At 40.0% G+C, this 25,864-nt stretch overlaps 1 protein-coding gene across 8 annotated transcripts in view; it reads right to left on the reverse strand.

Annotated features, from left to right (window-relative positions):
• PTPRM (protein tyrosine phosphatase receptor type M) overlaps positions 1 to 25,864 on the reverse strand; it is a 698,330-nt gene that overhangs the window by 133,345 nt on the left and 539,121 nt on the right. The window lies entirely within an intron of this gene.

The following is a 25,864-nucleotide window of genomic DNA, read 5'->3' on the forward strand; positions in this document are numbered from 1 at the left end:
CGTTTTTGTTTTTTGTTTTGTTTTTGGCTTGGGGCGGCCAAAAAGCCAGAGCCGGCCCTGTGTATAGCAGTGATACTCAGACCTCAATGGTTCAGGAGCCAAATTAGTGATCAACATTACTTCAAAGAGCCACAGTCGTGTGAATTCATTGTTTCATTTACTATAGTACTATATATTCATATTTAAACTGTATGACAGGGGAAATATTTATTTTTTATTATATATATAGATATATATAATATTATATAATTTTAAAAAAGCTAAATATTTATAAATATATATATTTATAAATTCTCACAGCAAAATGACTGAGTATTACTATTTTATCAATTACAATTGGTTAATAATACAAGAAAAAGCATCCTGATTGGTTAATAATTAAAGCACACGGTGTTTTAATATCATGTGTTGCAAAGCGTCGCAGGAGACACATTACAGAGTCACTTGCGGCTCCCGAGCCTCAGTCTGTATTATCACCAGTGTGCAGTATATATTTTTAAATAAGTGATAAATATATACCATTGATTTAGATCATATACCCTAGGCCTGAGTCTACTCTCACATATGCTGGTTTTCACAACTGAGTGACATTTCAAAGTGACGTAGGCTATAAGAACCCAATTCTGCCACTGTTAGTCACATTGATTACAATGGCACTACTCCTGGAGTAAGGTGCTATTCAACGTGAGTAAGGGCAGTGGAATCTTGACATAGATTCTAATACCCTTACTCCATGAGTGGTCCCCTGAAAGCCAATGGAACTGTTTGTGGAGTAAGATGCTATTCAGCATGAGAAAGTGTCTGAAATTGGCCCTTAATAATAGATCATACTAAAATGTGTGGGTTATTTGGAAGAATAAATGGCAGATCTTATTTATATGGTTTATGTTATTTGTTAGTTAAACAATTTTAATTGCTTTAAAGTTATAAAATAAATTGGCAAATTAAGGGCCTGGTTTGCCACCCTTACTCTAGGAAGTACCCCAAACAGTCCCTTTCAAATCAGTAGAGTTAATCACCGAGTAAGGTACTACTCAGTCTTAGTAAAGGAATAAGAATCTGGTCCTAAATAATTAATCAAATGTCACAGAATATATACTCCACACAAATATGTGTTTGCATTAAAATTCAGAAACAAAACACTGTTTAAACATGAGTTATAGATCCCAGCTGCTCTCCATCAAACCATAACAAATTAGGAAATACAAAGATAAGGATTAAACTTCAAGTTTGGAATAGGATATGACAAATCATATTTTTTATTGTCTTTATAAAACCATACCCCCTGTAGGGAGCCGGGATGGCCTCCCTCTGAACCAGAGGGTAAAGAGCCACTCTCTCAGTCTGAGTGGGCGGAGCCAGGCCAAACTTACTTCAGCCCCTGGAAGGGGAGGGGTGAAATAGGAAGTACAAAAGGCAGGGCCCTTTGCCCAGTCAGGGCAGCACCAGGGAGGGAGACAGACACAGGCTGTTCGCTGTTCCCTGTGGACCCTGCTGCCCAACCAGGGGATGCCCTGGACCAGGGGAAACCTGACCCAGAAGAAGGACTTGGGCTACCAGGACTGCCGGCAGCAGAGTACCCCGAGGAACTGGAGGAGCCGAGCAGTGACCTGAGCCCAAGTGAGCCCAATGCTGATGGTGAGCTGGAGCTACCGGCGGCTGAATACCCCAATGAGTTGGAGGAACCAGAGAGACCCACTTGAGAGACTAGGTAGGAAGTAGCCCAGGGGAGAAACTGGACAGTGGGTTGAGTTAGTGTTTGATCAGTGTGTTGTGGACGGATCCCCGCTGACCCAGTGGCGGGATCCTCTCCTGCCACCACTGTCAGGGCCCTGGGCTGGAACGCACTGGAGTTGGGTGGGCCTGCATTCCACTACCCCTGCCACCCCACCTCGGGGCGCGTCCCTGACTCTTGTCGACGCTCCCCTGCCTGAGGGGTGTGTCACGGACTCTTGCTGGCGCTCCTCTGCCTGAGGGGCACATAATGGACTCTTGCCGGCGCTCCCCTGCCTGAGGGGCACATAATGGACTCTTGCCGGCGCTCCCCTGCCTGAGGGGCACGTCACGGACTCTTGCCGACGCTCCCCTGTCTGAGGGGCATGCCACGGATTCTAGCTGATACTCCTGTGTCACACCAACTGCGACGGCACACCTCCATCCACTAATTCCTCATTGATGGAGAGGTGTGACCAAGGCCTTTCGGCGAGGCAGTAGCTCCCCACTGCCCCCAGCGGCTCTGCGGACCAACTGAGACCTTGCTACACACCCATCCTTATCTCTACCAAAATACAAATTGAAATAACTGAAGGTACTTATTAAAATTATAAGATTTAAATTAAGACTTTGCATAAAAATTATCTTTGTATCTATCCTTCCCAACAAAAGCTTTCTATAAGCTCTGCCAAGTATTCCAGGTATGAAGAAATATCGTTATACTTTAACTTTCTATAACCAAACCTAGTTCCCTTTGGGTTGTTCACACCGCCTCATGTTTAGGGTGGTTCTTGCCAGTGCCTTTTTTGATATGGTTTAGAAAGCGGACTGCAATCCCATTTATAAGTTAAAACAGTTCTAAGTGTAAAAACAACCATGTTAACAATATGTTAATCACTAACCATAATTGTTTCAAGCATGCTTATTATTAGATATCCCCCCCTAAAATGTATTACATTTTTTGGTTGGAATTTACATGGGAGTGTGATTTGTAAAGATAATAATCATAGAATCATAGAATATCAGGGTTGGAAGGGACCTCAGGAAGTCATCTAGTCCAACCCCCTGCTCAAAGCAGGACCAATTCCCAACTAAATCATCCCAGCCAGGGCTTTGTCAAGCCGGGCCTTAAAAACCTCCAAGGAAGGAGATTCCACCACCTCCCTAGGTAACGCATTCCAGTGCTTCACGACCCTCCTAGTGAAATAGTGTTTCCTAATATCCAACCTAGACCTCCCCCACTGCAACTTGAGACCATTGCTCCTTGTTCTGTCATCTGCCACCACTGAGAACAGCCGAGCTCCATCCTCTTTGGAACCCCCCTTCAGGTAGTTGAAAGCAGCTATCAAATCTCCCCTCATTCTTCTCTTCTGGAGACTAAACAATCCCAGTTCCCTCAGCCTCTCCTCATAAATCATGTGCTCCAGACCCCTAATCATTTTTGTTGCCCTCCGCTGGACTCTTTCCAAATTTTCCATATGAGTTGTCATACCCTATTCTAAACTTGTAGTTGAAATTTACTCCTTTACGTTCTATTTCCTAATTATTTTATGGGTTGATAAAGAGCAACCATAACTCATGTTAAAATGAAGTTTTCATTTCTGAATTTTAATTTAATGTTGGCTTATCTAGAAATTCCTTTATGAATAACATTGGAGTATCTTATAAACACAACAGCAGGAAATTGACGAATATCCCTGCATTTCCTACCTCACTCCCCATTTCATAAGAAAAGAACAATATTTTCCTTACAAACTATAATCTATTTATTTTGGGATATTTATTTCCTAATACATTAATAACTGAATAGAAGTCCTTAGATCACCCCTGAAAATGGCATCTATTTTCTCCTTTGCCAATTTCTTCCTTATAAAGAATGTTGACTTATAAACACAATGGTATGAAATTGCAGTTTATAAAAGTACCCACATTTCAAAATAATACACACTGGAGATGATGGTGAAACACTTTGATCCCAAATCTATTTTCTGACCTGTTTTTAAACAGTATTTCACAGGAAAAGAGTCATATATATAACCGATACATAGAAAATTAGACCTGCTTCAAAACTATAATCTCTATTTTTTCAAGTTTTATTTATTCCCTAAAGATTTAGAAAATATTAAGAAATCATTACCCTGAGAAACTGAAAATCCTGATTAACCCTAACTATGGTCTGGTGACTTCTCCACCATAATAAATGGACTACTACTGAAAAGGTTTCAAATTTTTTTCAAGGATGCAGCAGGGTAGGTAGGGCAGTGGTTGTCTCTCCTTCTGCATGTCCTCTCTAGCCCCAAACTACTAGTGCATAGACCTCCTTCCTGGCCACAGTGCACTCTCCAAGTATCCAGGCTGGGACCTGAATCCACAACCTAGATGGTAACAATGAGGATTTCTAAATTTGACCTCTGCAGTTTCTTTCATGAGCCATATTTCTCTTTATTTCTGTGTCACTCAGACCACTGGGAAATACTCCTGTCCAAGAACACACCACACCAGGTCTCCAGTGAGAGAGTTCCCTGTCTCTCTACTTCTACACAGGCCCTGAAATATGCACATGATTTTGGTCTAGAAGATAGAGTGAGGGAACTCCAGTACTAGTCTACCAATTATTGATATAATTATCTATCTTTTTAGATAATCTCAGCCATCTTCCTTTACCCATAACCAGAGTAATGAGCATTATCCATCTCCACAAAGCCCTTAACTGCTCCCAAGCTCAGCACTTATATCTAGATTTCGTGTATGGTGGTGAGTATCTGCTGGGCCACAAGACTTTCTCAGCTTTTAAAAAAGTTTCCCAGAGAAGTCATGCAATATGACTGTCCTAGACTGCATTCCAGGGATATGGATCGAGATCTGCGAACTGACAGTCACAGCATTGACTCTGGTTACTCAACAGCATTATAAAAAGAGATCTGATTGATAGTGTACATCACAATCATCTGCCATTATAAGAGAGTCCTTTATTTTAGACTGAAATTTGCATCCTTCCCCAAGAAAGCTAAAGTTCTCACTTGTATTATTGTTTTGACAGTACAACTTGACATCCTACAATGCAGAATTTTCCTTGAGAATGAATCCAAGACATTATTATCTTCTTGCACTAATATTTTTTCAGTCCTTCGTTTTAAGTTTTTGTTCCACATTTAGGCTATGACAGATTGAGAGGTACTGTACAGTTGTTACTATCATAAAAACATTCTGAATCTAATGCTGGAATACAGGTCTTGTGGGAAAACATCAAAGCTGAAACAACTATTTCAAAAATTTGATATATAACAGTTAGACTTCTGTAGTGTGAGCAAAAAAAATCCCCTGGACTCAAGCAAATAAACTTAAGCTGAACATAAAATTTTTACACTCAGGTACTCTGGATATTGCCTAATGCTTTAATCTCTGCAGATCCCATATTTGCATGGAGCCACATGAATCTCAGGAGCCTCTAACTACACAAGATGTAAGAAAGACACAAACCCCTGATGGTTCATATAACCATTCACCCCTCACTCTCTTAGATCTAGAGTAAATGTGGAGACAAAGGAGATAGAATGTTTGACGAACTCCTCTACAGCAAAGTAACCTCATGCCTAGTCTCTAAAGATTCCCCTCTTTCTTCAGAGAAGAGCAGAGAATGCAATAAACAAGGGAGACAAGCAACACAGAAGCAAATTTCCACTCTAACTATCCAGGAAGCAAATTCTGCAACATTACACAAGGAAAGCAAAAATTACAAACAGACCCCATAAGCAGTGTCACTATCAATACAAGAGGAAATGACAAACATTACACAAGGCAGAGGCAATGCGTTAGTGTTGATAGTGGGGAAGCAGGTATTTTGAACCCACTCCCTGCAACAAAAGAAATAAAAATATAAACCCTGGCATAAATTGGGCAGGGGGAAAGGGGGACATCACCCTGCGTGGAAATCCCTCCCCCTCCATGTGTCACCTCTGAGTCACAATTTTTACAGGAGACGGGCCTTCTCTTCAGCACATAGCCTCAAGAGTCAGAAACTATTGCAAAGTCAAGAGTCTTTGATGTCAATACTTCACAAAAATATGATTTTTAAATCAAAGTGAGAAGAGGTCACGTACCATAGTATAAATGCCAATAGAGAGATGATATGTGGGGAATGGTACATTAAAGGACTAAGTTTCTTTTTCTGTTTTTTTCTACGTGATACTACAGTTCCTGGACATATGTAGCTCCTACTGAAGTCAAGAGAGGTTTACTTCTAAGGAGGAGATGATGACAGCTGGTAAGGACATTTAGGTGGACCCCACCTGGCAGGATTCTGTAAGATTTCACACCAAAATCTGTATCTTTAGAGCACAAATAAAAGCAAACCTCCCCAAACAAAAAAATTCCACAAAGCAAAACCCAAAAATTTCAAACACTTCTCTGCCACACTAATCTTGCATACTATATGGAAATTCATGATTTAAAGAGATTTAAACATCTCTGGAGAAAGTTTTCTAACAAGACTCAATCCAGCCAGGTGTTGAATACGCTAGCTCTGATCCAGCAAAGTACATACACATGTGGATAAATTGAATTAAATGAGATATTTGATTATTTTATGTTATACAAAAAATTCCAGAGATCTGGGCCAGTGCAAGACTTGTGCAAAGGACATTGGACCAAATTAATTCCTGGAGCTTGATACAAGCCTCTACGTTAAATGGAAAGATTCCTATTCACTTCAACGGGAGCTTAAATATGTGCAACTACATAGAAGCCATTGGAATTGCATTTCGTTGCACCAGCATTGATCTTGGCTTACTATTTTAGAATCCTGTGTGTCACTACAAAAATATTATTTTATACATTATTCCAAAGAATGTTTTTTTAAAAACATTTTTCAGACTCCATTATAAATGCAATTTTAAAAGCAACCAGCTCAAATGTTTTAAAACAGGGGTTCTCAAACTGGGGGTTGTCCCCTCAAGGGGTCATGAGGTTATTTCATGGGGGGTCATGAGCTGTCAACCTTCACCCCAAACCCTGCTTATCTCCAGCATTTATAATGGTGTTAAATATATAAAAAAGTGTGTTTAATTTATTAGGGGGGTTGCACTCAGAGACTTGCTGTGAAAGGGGTCACCAGTAAAAAAGTTTGAGACCCACTGTTTTAAAACAACTACATATGGAATAATAATTCCATCTGAAGAATTCCTTATCATCCTATTGTTATTTAAATGGGGCACACCCTGAATGTATGAACAGCTGCAAACAGTTTCCCAATCTACATTTATTAGATTGCTGCTTATTTTAAGAGGCTCCTTCCAGAAAGCAAAACTTTGGAACCTGGGCACCTAACTTAATTTACCCCCAAATGGTGAAGGTTTTTAAGCATTACACAATAGAAACAATATCTCCCATCATAAGTAATAAATATTTTTGTTCAGCTTTATATTTCTCAGCGAAACAATAAAATTCCAGATAGACTCTTTTATAGACAGAGACAGAAATATGAAGCAGGTGAAATCAAGTGAGGTGGAAAAATTGGAATAATTTGACATTAATGATAGTGAAGCTCTGCTCATAACAAACTTATGTTGTTCAATTCCACATTTATATGCTATATATTGAAATGGAATATGCTCAGAAATGTCATTTCACACTGACATTAAACTGTGTACTGTCAACACTCTATCAGACAGCAAATAAAGAGAGTTAGGAGAAACATTTTTTTAAAGGCACAATATTTTGCAGCAAGACCTGGTGATTAGGTTTGCAAAGTGCTTTACTAGTTCTCCCACCCTCAAGGGAACAATGTTTCTACAGAACAGCCACAAGGAGAGGAGTAGTAAAGAAAAATTAAACAAAGATAAGCAGAAGTCTGTCTTAGAATTGTCCCTGACTTAGGATCTCCTTTGTAATCTTGTACTAGATCATTTAAGCAACCTTGCTCCTATGAAGTCCAGCACACATAATATATACACATTATAACAAAGCAAAGTTGCAACAGCATGGTGTACAGTAGTACAGATCATAAGAGATTGACAGTGACCAGGTCTTTGCCTGACATCAGAGATGTGGTAGATTATTATATATTTCTGATGCCTTGTCCCCTCTTTCATTATCAATTTCCTGCTTCACAGCAAGTGCTAACATTGCTCATTTCATTTCTGCCATGCTATCTCTCTGATAAAAATTGCCATGCCACTGCTATAATTTTGAAATACAGTATTTCTGCAGCCGTAGTGTTTCAAGAATACTACCACGTTCATTTTTTGTTCCCCTATGCCACGCTGACAAAGAAATATATTCATTCACATCAGAACAAGAACTGACAAGCCAAAAGAAAGAGTGTGTGCATGAGGATTATACTTAAATTATGAAGCAGCAAGAATATGTTAATTTCCAATGTGCAAAAAGAGTACTGACTTGTTTAAAGTTCTTGAGTCAATGGACTTACCCTGGCTTTACACCACCATAACCGAGGACAGAATTTGGCCCTCTATTTTGACCACTTCTGGCCTTTTTACATTTCACCTATCAGATTTTTAGCATTTCTACACTTTGCCTGTACTGAATGAACAGGTTATGTTAATGCTAGATAAGGTCTCAGAAACTTAGTAAGAAAAAGGAATAAAGTGTTGTAATAAATAAATAAAATTGTAATTTTATTTGGCACGCATGTGCAAAATAATATATGACTTAAGAAAATGTAACGAGAGAACAATGGGGACAGGAAGAAGAGAAAGAAAATAAGGGGGGTGGTAGGTGGAAACACAGGAAGGGAAGACACAGGTGCTGGAACTAAGTGTGCTGCCCCATCCCCTGGCTTCAAGTAGTAATAACCACCCAAATACATGGTTTCCATCTTCAGCACCCCCACTATAAAAGTTGTTCCAACATCACGGGGGGAAGACAACCATGGGAAAAAAGAAAGGAAGTGGCATAACTGCAACAGTAAACAACCCACAGATGGGCCTTGACTCTCTATTTCTTGTCCTGGTCCCACTAAATTCTGAGATCCTTGTACTCACAACAATCTTGAGATTGATTTATAATGACATCATTAAAAATTAGGCTGTTTTCTTCCAAATCCCAGATCTCTGCCTTGCACAAACACCCATGGCATCTGATCTCATCTGAATTTGCCTAAAGAAGTTATAGGATTAGGCCCACACTGACCTTACTGCTTCGACAGCTCTTCTTTCATTGCTAATGCAGTGTCTGTCCGAGTGGGAACACTGGTGGACTGTCTCAAAGAGAGTGGGCAAACTGGTGATAGTGGTGCACTGGAGTGGTACATCAGCCTTTACTTGAAATGAGTTCAACTGCTAACTTAGGTAACCGTGAAAATGAATGTCGTGGTCACATCTTAGTCTTTGTCCACATACAAAGACCACTATACATTTTAGCTTGATTGACAGGCTACTCATGAAAGATCCTGGGTTAAAAGGGCAGGGATTTTGAAGAAAAGGCTTGTGAATCATTCGAAAAGCCACATGTGAATCATAGATTATTAGGGTTGGAAGGGACCTCAGGAGGTCATCTAGTCCAACCCCCTGCTCAAAGCAGGACCAATCCCCAACTAAATCCCCAAATGGCCCCCTCAAGGATTGAGCTCACAACCCTGCGTTTAGCAGGCCAATGCTCGAACCACTAAGCTATCTCTCCCCCCGTCTGAACAGATCCTGCCTGTACTGGTTCTGGTTCGAGACACTGCTCGTAGCCCTTAGTGAAATTTACCCATAAACTCAGAAATGGGAAAACTGCACAAAGTACATAATGACAAGTGACAAATTTTAGTTTTCAGCATTGCCCACAACTGATTGCATGATTTTGGTCACAATGAAAAACAATTCAAGCTGCAATATTTACTTTTTTATTGAAATGAACCAGTTGGAAAAAACAAAAAAATATGGTCAGGTAGGAGCTGTTTGAATGGAATACAAAAAAATTAATGGAAACGTTAAAAGTTAAGTTAAAAGCTAGAGCACTAGTTATTTTACTGCTACTCATCTCTTATTGGCAGCTACACCTGAAGGAGGACAGGAGACACTGGATGTGGTTTAATTAGGCTGCAACTTTATTCCTAAATGTATGTGAGTAACTGGCAGATAAAACTGCACAGTGCAGGTAATTCCATAATCATTCACATAAACCTGGAGGGCGCGGGGCGGGGACTGCTGTCAGCCCTCCCCCTTTACCCATCCTGGTTCCCAGCAAACCTTGCCACCCCACCCTTGAATGCTTTGGGTGGGGGTGGGAGGCACTATAGGGAGGGGGAGAGTTGACTTCCTGACGTACCAGTCATAGGAGCCCCAAACCTCCCCCACTTCCACTCCTTTAAATCATACTTTGTTTAAATCTTTTACCAATCCATTTTTTTAAATCACCATATCTCTTCCCTACAGAATGTCTGCACTGGACATCTGCCCCAAGCTTGCATAATGAGTTGTGACATCATAGTCTAACCCCTGTCTCAATTTTGCCTCAACTAAACTACTGTGGAGAAAGCAACCCCCGCCCCCACCTTGGCCAATTTGGTGGGGAGAGAAAAAATTCCTTGGGTGTGGGTACACGGCAAGAAGGACTGGAGACGTGTTATGGGTTTTAATCAGGCTGAAACTTTATAATATAGATGTCTAGGACTACCCGGCAGATAAAGTGTACAGTGCAGGCAAATCCATGCTTATTCAAATCAAATTTCCGGGGCTTCCACCAGCCCCCTTTGTTTCCATCTAGGTCCCCCAGCCGACCCATGGCTTGGACCTTACCATCCACCACCCTCGTAAGAGGGTTAAGGAGGGCTATGAGAACAGGGAGTGGGGTGGGTGGAGTTGGCTCCCTGCCGTACCAATCAGAGGAGTCCCCAATCCCCTTCCCCATTCTGTTCCTTTATCCAGTACCAGGCTATTTATCTGGCCATGGGCTGCCCTCCCTGTGGAGTACCTGCACTGAACATCCGCCCAACCTTACAAAATAAGTTGTGACATATGGCCTACCACCTTTTCTTCTCACCAGAAAAGGTTCTCCCTCACACCCGCTGTGGGGAAGGCGAACAAACCACACTCCACCAAAGCCAATTCTGGTGGTGCGGGGAAAATTCCTTCCCAGCCCCCCTTTAAAAGGAGTGACTAGTGTAATGTGCACAGCAGGTCCTAACCCAGCCTGCCATTCGCCTCCACTAGGGGAGGGAGGGTGGGTGCTGGCTTCCTTGCTGCGTGGAACAGAGGCTTGCCCCACCCAGGTTTCGTACCTTTATGCACATTCCTGGGGTGCGTGGGGAGGTGAGTCATTGCTGCAAAGCTGACCACTGAGCACTTTTTTTTTTTTTTTTTTTAACAGCCGTTTCTGACCTCCTTCCTCCCCCCACCCCTCAAAGCAGAGCTGCCCTTCCTGGGTAAGCCCAGACAAACTCTGCACCACCTTAGTTGTTGTGCAGTCATTCCCAGCCCCCTGAGAAAGGAGCAGCTAGTGTAATGCCCACAGCGCATCATGACAAAACCTGGTATTTAAACTACTTCCTTGGGAGGGAGGTTTGGTGCTGCTCCACCTGGTCCAAGGAAAAGAAGGCTTTTGCTGTACCTGTGTGGACATTCATCGCCCCCTCTCACTTCTGGTCACTTGGGGTTCCCAGTATGAAGCTGCTGCACCAAATCACTATCTGGCTCTCTAGTCCTTAAAGGGGAGCACACCTTTTCTGATCAGCCACAACAGCCCCACCACTGAAAGTGCAATGAGGTCATCATTCCAAGACTAACCAAGAACCTAATAAGTAAAATATTTAACTTGGTCAGCAGGCCTCATTAAACTCCAAAAGAGTGCAGTGAAAATCCATAGCTAGAATGCATTTCAATACTTTATTTTAGAAAGGAATGCAAACACAAATGCATTACATATAGGTCATGATACTGCAAAGACTTACGCACATGCTGAGCAGCAGCACATGCAGAATTCTGTGCAGGATTGGGGCCATAGTTATCATTTAGAACATGGCAGAGACCAAAGTTTGCTAAGCATTTTCCAATCACAAAAGACACAGCCCTTACTTTGGCAGGTATACAATGTAAAGAGGAGAGAGAGAGAGAACGAACGAACGAACATTAGGGAAACACATACAAATGAAATTTTAGAGATAATGTTAAAAACATGCCTTGTTTAGTTATTTATTTTATTGCCATCTATATCCCACCTATTACAACCACCCTATGAGCTTAGAGAGTAGAGTTGGTTGAAATATTCTGAATTCACAGTTTTGTGTGGGAAAATACAGTTTCATTGAAACCAAAATGTTTTGCATGAACATGTCAATTTTGATGTAATTTTCAATGAGAATATTTAAAAATAATTTCTCATTTTGTTTCAATACTGTTGGAACATTTCATTCTGATAACATCAAAATGTGTTGGTTTGCCTTTATAGTTTAATATAATTTAGTTCTGACCTTTATATTACATTCTCTGATAAGTTTTAATATTATATTTAATATTTTATGTTTTAACATTTTCAAAACAAAAATTGGACATTATCAATATGAAATATTTTTTATGTTTCTGAATACTTTTTTTCAGAATTTCTGTTGTGTGGAAAATGTTTACTATTTGTCCCAATTTGGGACAATTTCTTTTCCGAAATGTTGGACTTTCCCCCAGAAAGGAAAATATATAGACCAACTCTATGAAAGAGCAATAAACCAAATATTGCATTTAAACCTGGGTCTCCCTTTTGTTAACAAGCATGCCATTCTATTCATATATAGTCAATGAGCATACTTTATTTCTATTTGTATGCACACACACGTACACAATATTGGTTTAAAAGATACACAGTAAAAGAAAATGCATAGGGAAATGAGTTGTACATATCATATTAAGATAGCAAAAGATTTATTCCACATACTATGTAAAGTGCAGGGTGATTTTTAGAGACTGTGTGCATGACTTTTTAAAAAATTATTAGAAAACCATTTTTTTTAAATTCACATTTGACATTGCAAGAGTTTTCCCTCTCTCTCTCTCTCTTTTGGTACTATCATTTGACCTCAATAAAGGGTGAATAAACAGAAAACATCTAGTCCTACACAGGGGGTAGTGGTGTGATATATATTGCCAGACAACAAAACATGAAAGTTTTTCACACAAATACATTTATGACAGGTTTTGAAATTCTCTTCCTGAAACTAATTATCATTTGAGAAAAAAACTGATTAATGATGAAAGAAGCTACCTTCTTATTCTGTAGCTGTCAACTGTGAGCATAGCCTCAAACTCCTAGGGTGGTGTACACTGTAGGTGCCCAGCTTGCCGTTCCGTTTGCAAAGCTAGATAGAAGGCATTTTAAACCAATGCAAATATGTTCTGCCCTCCATTACACCACATTTGTGGAGGTGATATCTTTGTAACAAACTGGAGAGCTCATGTGATAAATTCATTTATCATGCACCTTGGCTGCTTCATTGCATTCTGCCCATTAGCCCATCTCTTTGGGATTCACTCTAACAGTCCAAACTCCTGAGCATCAAAATGTTGCCTTTTTAAAATAAATCAGTTTATCACAGACTTGTTTCCTTCTCCTTCCCATAAATGTGAAATCCCTAATCCCACGATTTATTGCTGCCTGATGCCTAGGTTGGGCAAGATTCAATCCTACTGTAGTGACAGGTTTTCTCCACATTAAAATCTCATAGGTTTAGGACTTGTCTACATGAACAATTAGACTGAGGCAAATTGAGGTGTGAATCTACCCCACACTGGCCTGATCTGTGTGTGTGCACTCCAGTGATGTGCATTAACAGTTCATTAGAGCACTCTGATCTAGAGCTCTTTGAAACGGGACTTGATGAAAGCACATTAGTGGACTGTTAATGCACACCAGGAAGGTGCACACAAACAGACCACAGCAGGCTAGTGTAGGCTAGATTCACCCAGCTTGCAGCGAACTAACAGTAGACAAGCCCTATAAGTCAAATATATTGCAGTGCTCGAAATGGGATCTTTATAGTATTGGAGAGGGAGATTCCCAGCTTCCCAATGAGCCTCAATACTTGCTTCTAAGCCTTGAAGGGGTACAAATTATTAGAGTTTAACACTGACATTTTTAAATGCAAAAAGCTATTTTCATTTCTTTTTAGAGAGTTCTGGCATTCCCCCAAACCCTATGCTGTGGTACTGATAATAACGATGGCATCTGGTTTTACAGGTGCAGGGATATAAAATATAGTCAAAATAAAATGTTTTAAAGTGTTCTAAAATATTTCTAAAAGATTTCCTGTGTCACTTACAAAATATGTGTTGACGTGATAACCTGCATGACTTACTCATGGCTTTGTCACTCATGATGAATAATATGGCTATCACAATCTTACACTCATAATACTTTATATAATGTCACCCCATCTCTATCATGCACCTTTCACTGCCTGTCCTCCTTAATCCATCCCCTCCCCTCCCCAGGCCATTTTCTAACATTCCAAGCCCCTCAAGCAGCTTCAAGCTATTCAGAGTTTTTCTTTTCAAAACCAACCTGCCATCGAATTGCATCCTCCTCCTCCTCCTCCTCCATAAATAGAGAATATCCACTCCCCCCTCCACTTTGCCCCCAAATTCATACTGACCCAAAGCCCAGAATGGACAATATTCAGGCATGTACTAGTGATAGGTTTAAGATCTGATATCTTGTGACCAATCAGTGTCAGAAATGGTGGGCTAGATTCCCTCTTATGCCCAAGTTTCACTTGTGCAGGAAAAGGGAGGTGGGATGGAGTGATAGGGAGCTGGTTATGATTCCCTGATCCAGAGGGCAGGTCTGCACTGGGCTTGGCCTTGAAGATGTTTACAGTAACTGTTGGGCTGCTCTAAAATACATTACTGGCTTGGGGTGCGTAACAGAGGATTAGTATTGCAGAGATCAGCTGGCAAGCTACCACCCCTCGAAGCACACTATGCCATATGTAGTGTAGAAGCTGGCTGCAGCACCTTTATGTCAAGATGTATTGATTATAATCTTTCTACCTCTCTGATTGTGGGCAAATACTAAGATCATTGGCTTTCCAGGCAGAAGAAAGCAAGGAATAGTACCAAGAAAACTTCCTAAATCTTTTCTAAAATAGATTTTCTTTAAAGTCAGTGGTGTATACAGAACACATGGTGATGTGGTACAAAAATGTTCACTTGTTTATGATAAGACATGAGTGAGATAATCAGGTTTTGCCATTCATAAGTAATGTGGATAACCCAAACTCATGGCAAGAAAATCTTTATACAGTATCATGCTGGTCTACTGATCTCTCTCTCTCTCTCTCTCTCACACACACACACACTCTCTCTCTCTCTCCCTCTCTCACACACACTTTCTCTTTTTTTAAAAAAAGGAAAAAACAACCCGAACGCCAACTTTGTCTTATATTAAAAATGGCTTTTTGTGGGCAGGTGGGCATTTTATACAAACACCAGTAATTATCTTCTTGGGAAAAACTCTGAAGCTTATGAACAGATCTTGAACTGTTAAATCCTTTAAAGGAGACAGGGAGAAAGCTGTAAATAATGCCATAGCCCTTTCTTTTGCTAACTGCAGCTTTCACAGCAATTGTACCTATTTTATCACTGGTTGCAATACAATGTGACATTTTTCAGATAATGGCACCTGCAAGCCACTGAAATACTTGAGCATCATTCAAGAATTTTAGCAAATAAGGTTTTGCTGTTATAATACAGTAGAACCTCAGAGTTACGAACACCAAACCAGTCAACGATACACCTCATTTGGAACCGGAAGTACACAATCAGGCAACAGCAGACACAAAAAAACAAAAACCACAAAAATAAAAACCAACCAAACAAACAAACAAAAAAAAGCTCACCCAGTACAGTACTGTGTTAAACATAAACTACTAAAAAAATTAAGGGAATGCAGCATTTTTTTTTTTGCATAGTAAAGTTTCAAAGCTGTGTTCAGTTAATGTTCAGTTGTAAACTTATGAAAGAACAACCATAATGTTTTGTTCAGAGTTACGAACATTTCAGAGTTACAATCTCCATTTCCAAGGTGTTCATAACTCTGAAGTTCTACTGTACCAATAATAATTGGCATTTTCATAATGCTCTTTAGACATGTTAAAATATTAAAGCTCACAACACCTATGTAACGTAGATGAGTAAACTGAGGCTCAGAGAGTTAATGTGACCTGCCCAAACTCTTGTATGGAGGTAGCAGCACAGCCAAGAACAGAGGCCAGAAGCCAAGGTTGCCTGCTGTGACCATTACAAACTACTCCTTTTCCACTCATGTATTAAAAAGAGAATGTGTTGGTGCTAAAAATAGCGCTCTAAATATTTATAGAATAAGGATGCAAAATGTGACAGTTACAAGAAAAAAATTACACTTCCTTTATTGAAAAATCTAACAATTTAATAAGATTGTAAATCCTACAGAATTTAATAGAGAATAATACGAGGCATATAATTCTCTATTAATAGAGCCCTGTGTGTGGGGCTTGGATACTTCCAAACATCTGTAGCAGCTCTAACACATGCTGTGCTTGGCTCACTGTGCAGGAGCACATGGTCAAGCTCCCTTTTGGGAGTTGTAGTTTACCCCCCCTTCCATCTGAGCAAACTGGGGATTACAACTCCCAGAATGCCCAGTGGGCCATTGCCACTGCTGCATGATTCAGAGAGCAGAGTTGCAGCCTCAGGGCTGGGTGACAGACGCTCCATTCTGGTGAGCACGTGCTGCAGAGCTCTGCAGGGATACAAAATTTGTTTCCACATCCAAGCTGCGATCCGCAAAAATGGTCTGCGGATATCCCCACCTGCAGATATAAAGATCCGTGGATTTGCAAAGCTCTATTAAATTCCATAAAATGGTGCAAGATACACGTAGAAAAGTTTAAATTTTCTATTAAAAACTATAGGACTTTTCCATTTGATGTTTAGATAACTTGGCGATAGGCACCTCAGAAACAGCTTGGACAGAAATGCAGATCCATACGCAGATCTAATTAAAAAGTTATTTTTTAAAATGTAAAACGTTCAACAGATTATTTAGGCCAGGTTACATAATCACTACTCATGTTGAGTATCATTTTATGTGAATAACCCTAAGGATTTGCTCACTCTAGCAAGATTGTTTAGTCACCCCTTAGTGAGCGAGTGTGGCTGCCATTGGAATATAGGTTACTTTGCATAATCTGCCTCCTAAATTTGTATATTCAAATAAGGAACAAGATCCCTGTAGCAATTTAGTGTTTTCAATTGATCCCTCCTGTTGAAAATAATTAACCTACATAGCTTTTCTTACTGAATAGTGATAACTCCTCCCTCCCATCTACATGCAAACCTATAACACTATTCCTTACAAGGAAGGTCTGTCTTTTCCTTTTTGAGAGGCCAACTCATTGAGAAGGTGGTAGCCAGGGAACTGGTGGTTTGGGAAGACCTTAGACCAGGGGTCGGCAACCTTTTGGAAGTGGTGTGCCGAGTCTTCATTTATTCACTCTAATTTAAGGTTTCGCGTGCCAGTCATACATTTTAATGTTTTTAGACGGTCTCTTTCTACAAGTCTATAATATATAATTAAACTATTGTTGTATGTGAAGTAAATAAGGTTTTTAAAATGTTTAAGAAGCTTCATTTAAAATTAAATTAAAATGCAGAGGCCCCCAGACCTGTGGCCAGGAAACACAATGAAAACATGTTCATTTCTTTATCTCCCCCCTTCTCCCCAAATACACTTACTCTTTTTCAAGCTGTCAGGTTAAAAAATGGGGTGCAAGCGCAACAAAGAGTAGTTCCTCAGGACAACAGCAATGTGATAATGTTGACGTGTTGGGAGAGGAAGATGGAAGAGATGCTGAATCTTATTTATAGAAGGCAAGTGACTGATACTATAATCCAAAATTGCTTTTTGAACTTCACCAAATAATTTTTTTTTTGCCATTTTTGGATTTGGTTCAGTCCAAACCGATTTATTTATTTATTTTGATTTTTCAGAACTGTCAGCCAATTAAAAAATCAGTTCTTCGGCCAGCTCTGTCACAGACTACAAAACCCATCTTTTCCATGGCTTTTGAAGAGGGAGTGGGATAAGGATTGGAGGAATTTAAAAAATATCATTCTGCTTGCTATGGAAGAGGTTTTATGTCATTTTCATGCATTCTGGGGGAATATTTGTATATTTATTGTTGGCATGGGATGTGCAATCTATTAAGATATTCATTTGGAAAATTAAATGATGTGAAAGCACCAAGAGGATGAGATGGCGGGGGGAGGGGAGGCTTGTTTGATTTCTAAACCTAAATAAATAAGAATGCATAACTTCAAACATGTCACAATCCTAACATAAAAAGGCTAAACAGTGTCCCTTTAACTTCCCATTTGGTTCAAAGGATAGAATTTTGAAAGGTCGTGTGTCAAAACACCTTTCCAGGCAGATAGAAATTGAACACTGTATTTTTTATTCAATTTCTGTTTTAATTCAAATTGACATTTCCTATTTTGTCTAGCCATCTCGCTGAAAAGTGACATCTTCAAATACAATTGTTTCTTTACACAGTAAGAGAACTACTTATCTCTATTAACTTCAATGGCAGATTTACCTGAATGAGGACTTCAGGACTGTGAAATTTCAATGCCATGCTGAGCAGAACGAGTGCAGCGTTCTTTTAAGTATTAAATGGACAACTCTTGGTTAACGTTTATTCGCAAACATGGCATGGAAAACAAGTTTTCACTATACCTATTTTAATATATTAGCTAATATTTTGCTCCTATTGAAAAGATGATGTAAGTGCTGCACTGTAGGTAATTACAAGAGTTATATTAAACCATATACAGAAATTACTGTGTACATTTACTGGTAACATTTAGAGTGATAAACACTGGTTTCTTTAATAACCAGAAAATAAATTATTCATTTAAGCATGAGTAGACATCTGTGCAATTAATTAATTAAAGACATATGTAGCCTATTTACATGGTGGCTTTCTTTAAAAACATTTTCTACTAGAGTAGCTTATGTGGGTGACTCCCTAGTAATGGTAATTGGTGCTGTGTGACCCTTTGGTTTCCAAGATACACAAAATGACAGGTGCCTATGCCAACCCCAGATTACAAAAAGGGCCAGATAAACGACAATTTTGCAATATCAGAATGCTCAGTGAAATGCAAGTTGAAGAAGTTGTATGGACACCTGTTTTGTCTGTTGAGATACAATTTCAGCAAACGAACCAACCAACCAGCAAAAGAATGATACTTCCTCACCAGAAGAATACCTGCTTTTGAAAGGTAGGGAAGTGTGCACATATTGCATATTACAGTAAAATAATGTTAAGACTGCACAGTTTAGTTTAGTAAATGTAACAGGGTGCTTGGAGACCTAGTGGTTGGCACGCCTGATTTCCAGCCCCTTGTTTCCCTGGTCAAGGTTCCTCAGTCTTTCAGGCAGTGCGGGTAGGGAGACCCGGGCCCTCCCACTCCACTGGGTCCCAGTGTGAGTTGACCCCTGAACAGGGGGCATTCCGAGCAGGGAGTCTAAACCCACTGCCCTGGACTACTTCGTACCAGTGTACCTTCAGTTTGGGGCGTGGCCCCTATCATCCAATTTGTTGGGGTGGCTTGCCTCCCACTCGTAGTTCCCTCTCGTGGATCTGGGGCTCCTTTGGGCAGGGCAGCCATAGGTTTGGTGATGCTAAACCCCAGAATGTCTCTGGGCTCCGGTCAGTCAGTAACCTCAATTGCTGGAGGCTCCACAGTCTCCCTGGGCTGGGAAACAGAAGGTACTCCCTGGTGGCTGCATTGGCTAGCAGGCTTGTGATCCTTCCCTTCAGGCAGGGGAGTGGCTAGTTTCTGCCTCTTCACCAGTCAGTCCTGAAGTGGGCCTGGCTCTCTTTCCCATCCTCCCTCCCCCCCAGGCCTGGCATTGACTGCAGATATAATGGGGCAGGACTAGCTGGTCCCAAAGGCTCTTCTTAACCCATGCCATGCTGGCAGGCAGTTTCTATGCTTCATCACAGTAAGCCATAAGCATGCTGAAGAATTAAACATTTCACCATACTTTGAAATGATTTAGACAGTGATAGATGAAGTATATGTTTCTATGCAATTTAAGACAGTAATGATGTTAAGACTATGCACTCCCTCTGCTTCTTTAATTGGGGAAATTCTAAATGGTTTATAGATATTTTCTAATTAAGCCTCATGTCAAACCCTGTGAGGTACAGGGATACATAGAAGATTCTTCACCCACCTTACAATGTAGCTACATCTGGGGTGGAATGCCACAGTTGTTTAACAGCGCAGAGCCAGTTAAGGACAGGCAGATGAAGAATATCATATTCAAGTGCAGGGAGTGTTTCAGTCAAGAAGAGTCTAATTACCTAGATGGAAATTTGGTCAGGACAATAGAACTTTTTACACTTTCAAAAAGTGCCATGAAATTTTGAATGACAACAAGTGGCAGTTACTTCACTTTTTTTCATCTCATCCAAAAGATGGCACTTCAAGCAGCAGATTGCCTCTACTGCCTTACCAGGGCATTGATTCAGAACAGACTTTTTGGTCCCAATGAAACACAGCATTTAAGGAAAGACTTAAGTCCAAGCCTATTCAGTATTCATGCTGAAATTTAAGCAACCTGGACAGCCAGGAGGCAGGTGTGGTCACTATTTCTGACTGGCTAAGAAATGAGCATATCCTATTATATTTTTTACCCCATCTTCCCAACCTCACTCCAACACACCCGTTTGTTTACTCCACCTGTTAGGTCTTGTCTTTTTGGACTATAAATTCTCTGGGAGAGTGATTCTCATTTATGATGTTTGTTCAGTGTGTCAATGTGGCCCAACTTGGCTGAGGTCTTTAGGCACTACTGCAGTATGAATATTAAATTATATAACAATAATGGCCTTAAGTTCCATTGACTTCAACTGCACTTAAGCCCATACCTAAAATTAAACATAAGCGAAGTGCTTTGCTGGATAGGGTCGGACTGCTGGATGAGGCCCCTGAATTGTTTAAAGTAGTGATGGGTATGGAATAGACAGAGTAGTTAAATATTTAAGTTCTTTCTTGAGCAGTGTTTAGAACCCTAACGCTTCACTCTGAGTACCAGATGATTCACCATCCTCACTTCCTGCAGCGCCTATGTGCTGGTGCTACCCTATGTGTCCTGGGTGAAATTAAATGAGGGCCCAAGACACACAATGTGATTCTGCAAAGCGAGTTTAGACACACACACACACACACACACACACACTATTTTGATCTGCTTCTTGAAGATGAACCATTTTATTTTTCACACCTACTGCCAACACCACACAGGTTGAGTCATGAAACACTATGCAAAAGTGAGTAAAAATAAGAGAAAGAAGCTGTGTTTTGTTTTCTTTACACTATATGCCATCATCACATTGTCTGTCTGCTGGTTTTAGAAATCGGGGTGGGGGGGTGGAAAGGTGTGTAGTAGTTAATCTATTGTTTATTCAAAAACCCCCAACAGAAGTTAATAGACAGTTATAAACTAATTGAGTGTGTCTGAGTGGTATCTTCTCATTCATCTTGCTTATTCAATTTAACTCCGTTAGTGTTCCATATGGTACAATGCCCCTGCTGCTTGAAACAGTCATTCACGGCAAAAAACCCCTCTAACAACAGGAAGCTAATAGTTTAACTGTTCCTCTAAATTTGTTTGACAAAACTGACATTTAGTACGCCATGTCACGTTGTCAGTAATCTGCAATTTACCCCTAGGCAGGCAGTGGATGCTCATTTTATTTACCTCTCATAGTTAAAAGCGTAATTAATATTCCACTCTGCAACAAAGATTAGAGATTTGACAAACATTGTAATTTAAATTCTCCATTATAGCAAACATTAAAATCAAACATTTCCACATGCCCCACTGCATAAAGGACACGTGTAGATGTGATTTAACTTTTTAGTTTTTAATACCACAAGCTAATTTCTGCTGTCAGTTTAATGAGCTGGAAAACACAAATCTTGCTGCTCTCTGTGCACACAGGCTAGGAGAGTTAAACTGGAAGGAGAACTTGAGTCAGTTTCTTTCACTCATAAAATGTTCCAACTAAAGTCTCTATATTACCATTAGATGCTGTCATCTACAAATATTTTAAAAGGTTTTTTTAATAAAGACTTCATTAAACAGACATTTCAGACTAAACGTAATGCACCATGGCTGTGGTTTACTGAACTGCTACGGCACTGCTGAAAAAACAGACTATGATCTACACTGTAGCTTTGCCAATTCGCTCCTTGCTGTCTCCTTGCTCCAGGTGGGGTGAGGTGAGGCAGTAATTTGTTGGTGGCCTACAGCAGGAATTATGACAATTCCTGCCCTGGCTCGGCTGTCCCATTGGGGGATGTGAGGGTTGGAAGGACTGAGCCTTGGCTCTACCACTTCCTTTTTCCTGCATGCCTGAACTCGAAGTCATTAGCCTAGGTGGAAGTGTTTGTATTCCTCCTTACACCACTCTAGTCCTCTAGCACAGTACTTCTCAACCTTTTTGATACTAGTGACCGGTTTGCTGCCTTCCTAAAGTGTGTCAGGGAGATCTCAGGGACCAGCACCGATCCATGAACCAGTCGTTGAGAAACACTGCTCTAGCCCTATATGTACACACAAAGACACACACACACATATTATATATGAAAATAAATAAATAAATGATATACCAAACCCTTTTTCTAACCACAGTATTTGTGCTGTATATAATTTTTTCCTCATAGCCTAAGTATTTATAGTACTGATGACTTCCTGTGTCAGAGCATATGACAATGGAGCCATAGAGTCAAATTGCTGAAGTAGGGGGAGCTCTCAGAGAAATAAATGACTGCCGCTATAACTCATGCTAATTTCAACTGGTGTTCCAGCTTCATAAATTTTGTGTGACTGATTAACATTATTATTATTATGTTGAACACCTTTAGGCAACCAGACTGGCTCATTAAACACGGAAGCTTGGAATTATCTCCACTGTAACAAATTTGCGTGTGGGAGGGAGGGGGAAGGGTTAGACATATGTATCTGGAAATATTTTCTTAAACTTTTCTGCAAAAACACTTAAAATGCCAAAAAAGAACACAAACTTAATAGAAAGGCTTCTATTACTCTCATCTCAATCCATGCTATGTGGTAACCCACCGACTTGCCTGACTCTTTAACAAGACTTCATTAGTCACTGCCAACTTCAATCTAATTCAGTTATTTTACATTCAGTTCCCAAAGGAAAAGTAGAGTCTCCAGTGATCGCAGGCTAAACTAAAGATAAACTGGAACATTTTATAACACACCAAGCTAGCATGTCCCTGACTCATGCTAGCATCTCAAAACAGGACAAAAAAAATCTATACATATTATTGACCCTGCCAAGGTATTAAATGAAAGATAAATACATTTGTAAGTCAGGGTCTCCAGAAAGGGCAGGGATTCAAACTCTAGATGGAAGGATGTCTGTATAAGCCACAAAATTTCAGTCCAAAATTTCAAAGGTTTTTTCCCCTTTCATAAGATATGTTTGCATATAAAAACTCTCTTAATAGCAGTATAGCACTTCAAAAGAGTGCTGTTCTATTGATGCGTAATCTGATTCTGTAAACAAATTATTTGAATGTCCTTGTTGACAGCAAATATTTGAAAAGGTAAGTAGCATTCAAAATGGAAAGTTACAAGATTTTACATTTTATTTATACAAAGTTATGGAAGTGGTTTATGAACATTGATAAGTTATGGAGATAATCACTACAGTCTCACAATTCAGAATCACAATGTTTGATAAGCCAACCTCATTTTTCATAAAAACCTAAGACTTGCCATACTGAATCAGACCGGTGGCCCATCTAGTCCTATATCTCTTTTCTGACAGCGGCCAGTGCTAACTAGATTCTTTGGAGGAAAATGCAACAAACTCCATAGAATGCAGATGTGGGATAGTCTGCCCCCCTCCAGGAAAGTCTGCTTCATTTTAATTTCATTGATTGTCTTCTTGATTCTTGTACTATGAATCATGTAGAATAAAAGCTTCTGATCTACCTTCTTGTACCATTCATTATTTTTTGCACTTGTATCATGTTGCCTTATTTGTCTCCTCTCTAATCTGAACAATACCAATCTTTCAATCTCACTTCATATAAGGATTTTTCCATACTCCTAAATCATTACTGTTGCTCGTCTCTGAACCCTCTCTAATGCTGCAGTATCCATTTTTGGAAGCAGTGCCCATTACTGAACACAGTATTCCAGATGAAGAGAAGCCAGTGATTTATAGAATTGGCATATTTTCCATATAATTCTCCTAATATTTTCCATATAATTCTCCATTCTTTATATAGCCTAACATTTTGTTGCATTTTGACAGCAGCTGCACACTGAGTTAAGGTCGTCACTGAACAGCTGTATATAATGAGTATATGAGTACTTCAAATGTTTCATCCAATGTGCACTACTTTTCATTTATCAACACTGAAATCCATTTGCCACCATGTTGTCCATTCACTTTATTTGATTATGTCCCATGGAAGTTCTTTCACAGTGTTCCCTGGACTTCACTTACATAGTAATTTTGTGTCATCTGCAAATTTTGGCACTTAATTTGTATATATCTTTTCCAGATCATTAATAGATATACAGAACAACATTGGTCCTAGTATGGAACTTTGTAGCACTTCATTGTTAGCTTTTTGCCATAATGAAAAGATCCATATGCCAACTGCACAAGTATAGTATTTCTTTGGCACCAAATAGCCATAATCTGTTGTGATCTAAAACATCTCTAACTTTTATTTTTCATTCTTATGTAGATGTTTGACAAAAACCATGGAAGGGTGGTTTTTTTTTTTTTTTTTTTACTATTATACCATACTATATAAAACTGTTGAATAATACTAAAAATAGTATTTTTACACTTAATTTCTGAACCAATTTTTAATTTGATTACTTTACTGGAATGTGATCACTCCTTTCCAGAAAGTAAGGAAATAATTAAATCTTTTAATTATGAGTTATCTTTCCCAGAAGTGGGAAGTTAGAGACCAAGAAGCAGTTGGCTATTCCACTAGCTCCCAGATGTAGTTTCTTTGGCAAAATTCCAACTATATCTTGCATGAGGGTTGACAACAGTTTGGTTTCTCTGTGGGAGGTACTGACAATCCTGCCTAGTAGATGGCCTAGGAATTCCTTACAGGAACTAAACAGCCAGGTCGTGTTTGCATCAAGCTTGCATGAGGCTGGCTGGGCTACATGCAGTGGCACAATCTCTGATTGTGATACTAGTTGTAGTTTAGGAAAGCATGATATAGTGCACTTGCTCCCTCTTGCTTGGATCTCATCACCCGGATGCCTTATGAGGTTGACCACACCTGATAACAGCTCCTTCCATAAAATGACTTAACAACTGAAATGGGATTTGGAATGGCAGAAGAGGAGAGCATCCACCATGGCACAGCAGCAATAGAAAATTTAAGTTGCAGGGGAACAAACACTCCCTGAAACTCAACCAGTAAGGGTCTAGTCTTCTTCCCTCTCTCTTCATCTGCCTAAGGTCACTGGTAAACCAAAGTGTCTTACCTGGGCTGTTAGGGTGGAGGGAGTATTTAGGGGGAGGCACAGCTCAGTGGTTTGAGCATTGGCCTGCTAAATCCAGGGTTGTGAGTTCAGTCCTTGAGGGGGCCATTTAGGGAACTGTGGTAAAAATCTGTCTGGGGATTGGTCCTGCTTTGAGCAGCAGGTTGGACTAGATGACCTCCTGAGGTCCCTTCCAACCCTATGATTCTATGAAACCATCACATTAGTGACAGTGCCTCACCAGACCAACTTCACTATGGATCAGGAAAAGGGAGGACTTATTCCTCAGTGAGCTCTGGAATGCCAGAGGATCTATTAATCTCCTATGGAGACCAAATGGGAAAAGTCTTATATTCTAATCGGAAAATGGAGTCGTGGCCTCCATTTGGAAGAGGTGGTAAATAGATCATGAGCATTCACTGTTCCCCTCAGTTTTCCCCCAGATCAAAAATTAGGTAGAGTTTGCCTTCTCTGAGTGTTAGGGGCTCAAGGATATCTGTTGTAAGCTTTTGGTCGACATGAGGGTGACAAGGTTTTACTGAAACTGGTCAGAGCTGTTGTTTTCTGTTTGCCATCTGAAGAGAGCTCTACCACCACTGGAACAGATGTT

Source organism: Terrapene carolina, unplaced genomic scaffold (genome assembly GCF_002925995.2).
Source record: "Terrapene carolina triunguis isolate 2854851 unplaced genomic scaffold, T_m_triunguis-2.0 Scaffold58, whole genome shotgun sequence".
NCBI classification, from domain to species: Eukaryota; Metazoa; Chordata; order Testudines; family Emydidae; genus Terrapene; species Terrapene triunguis.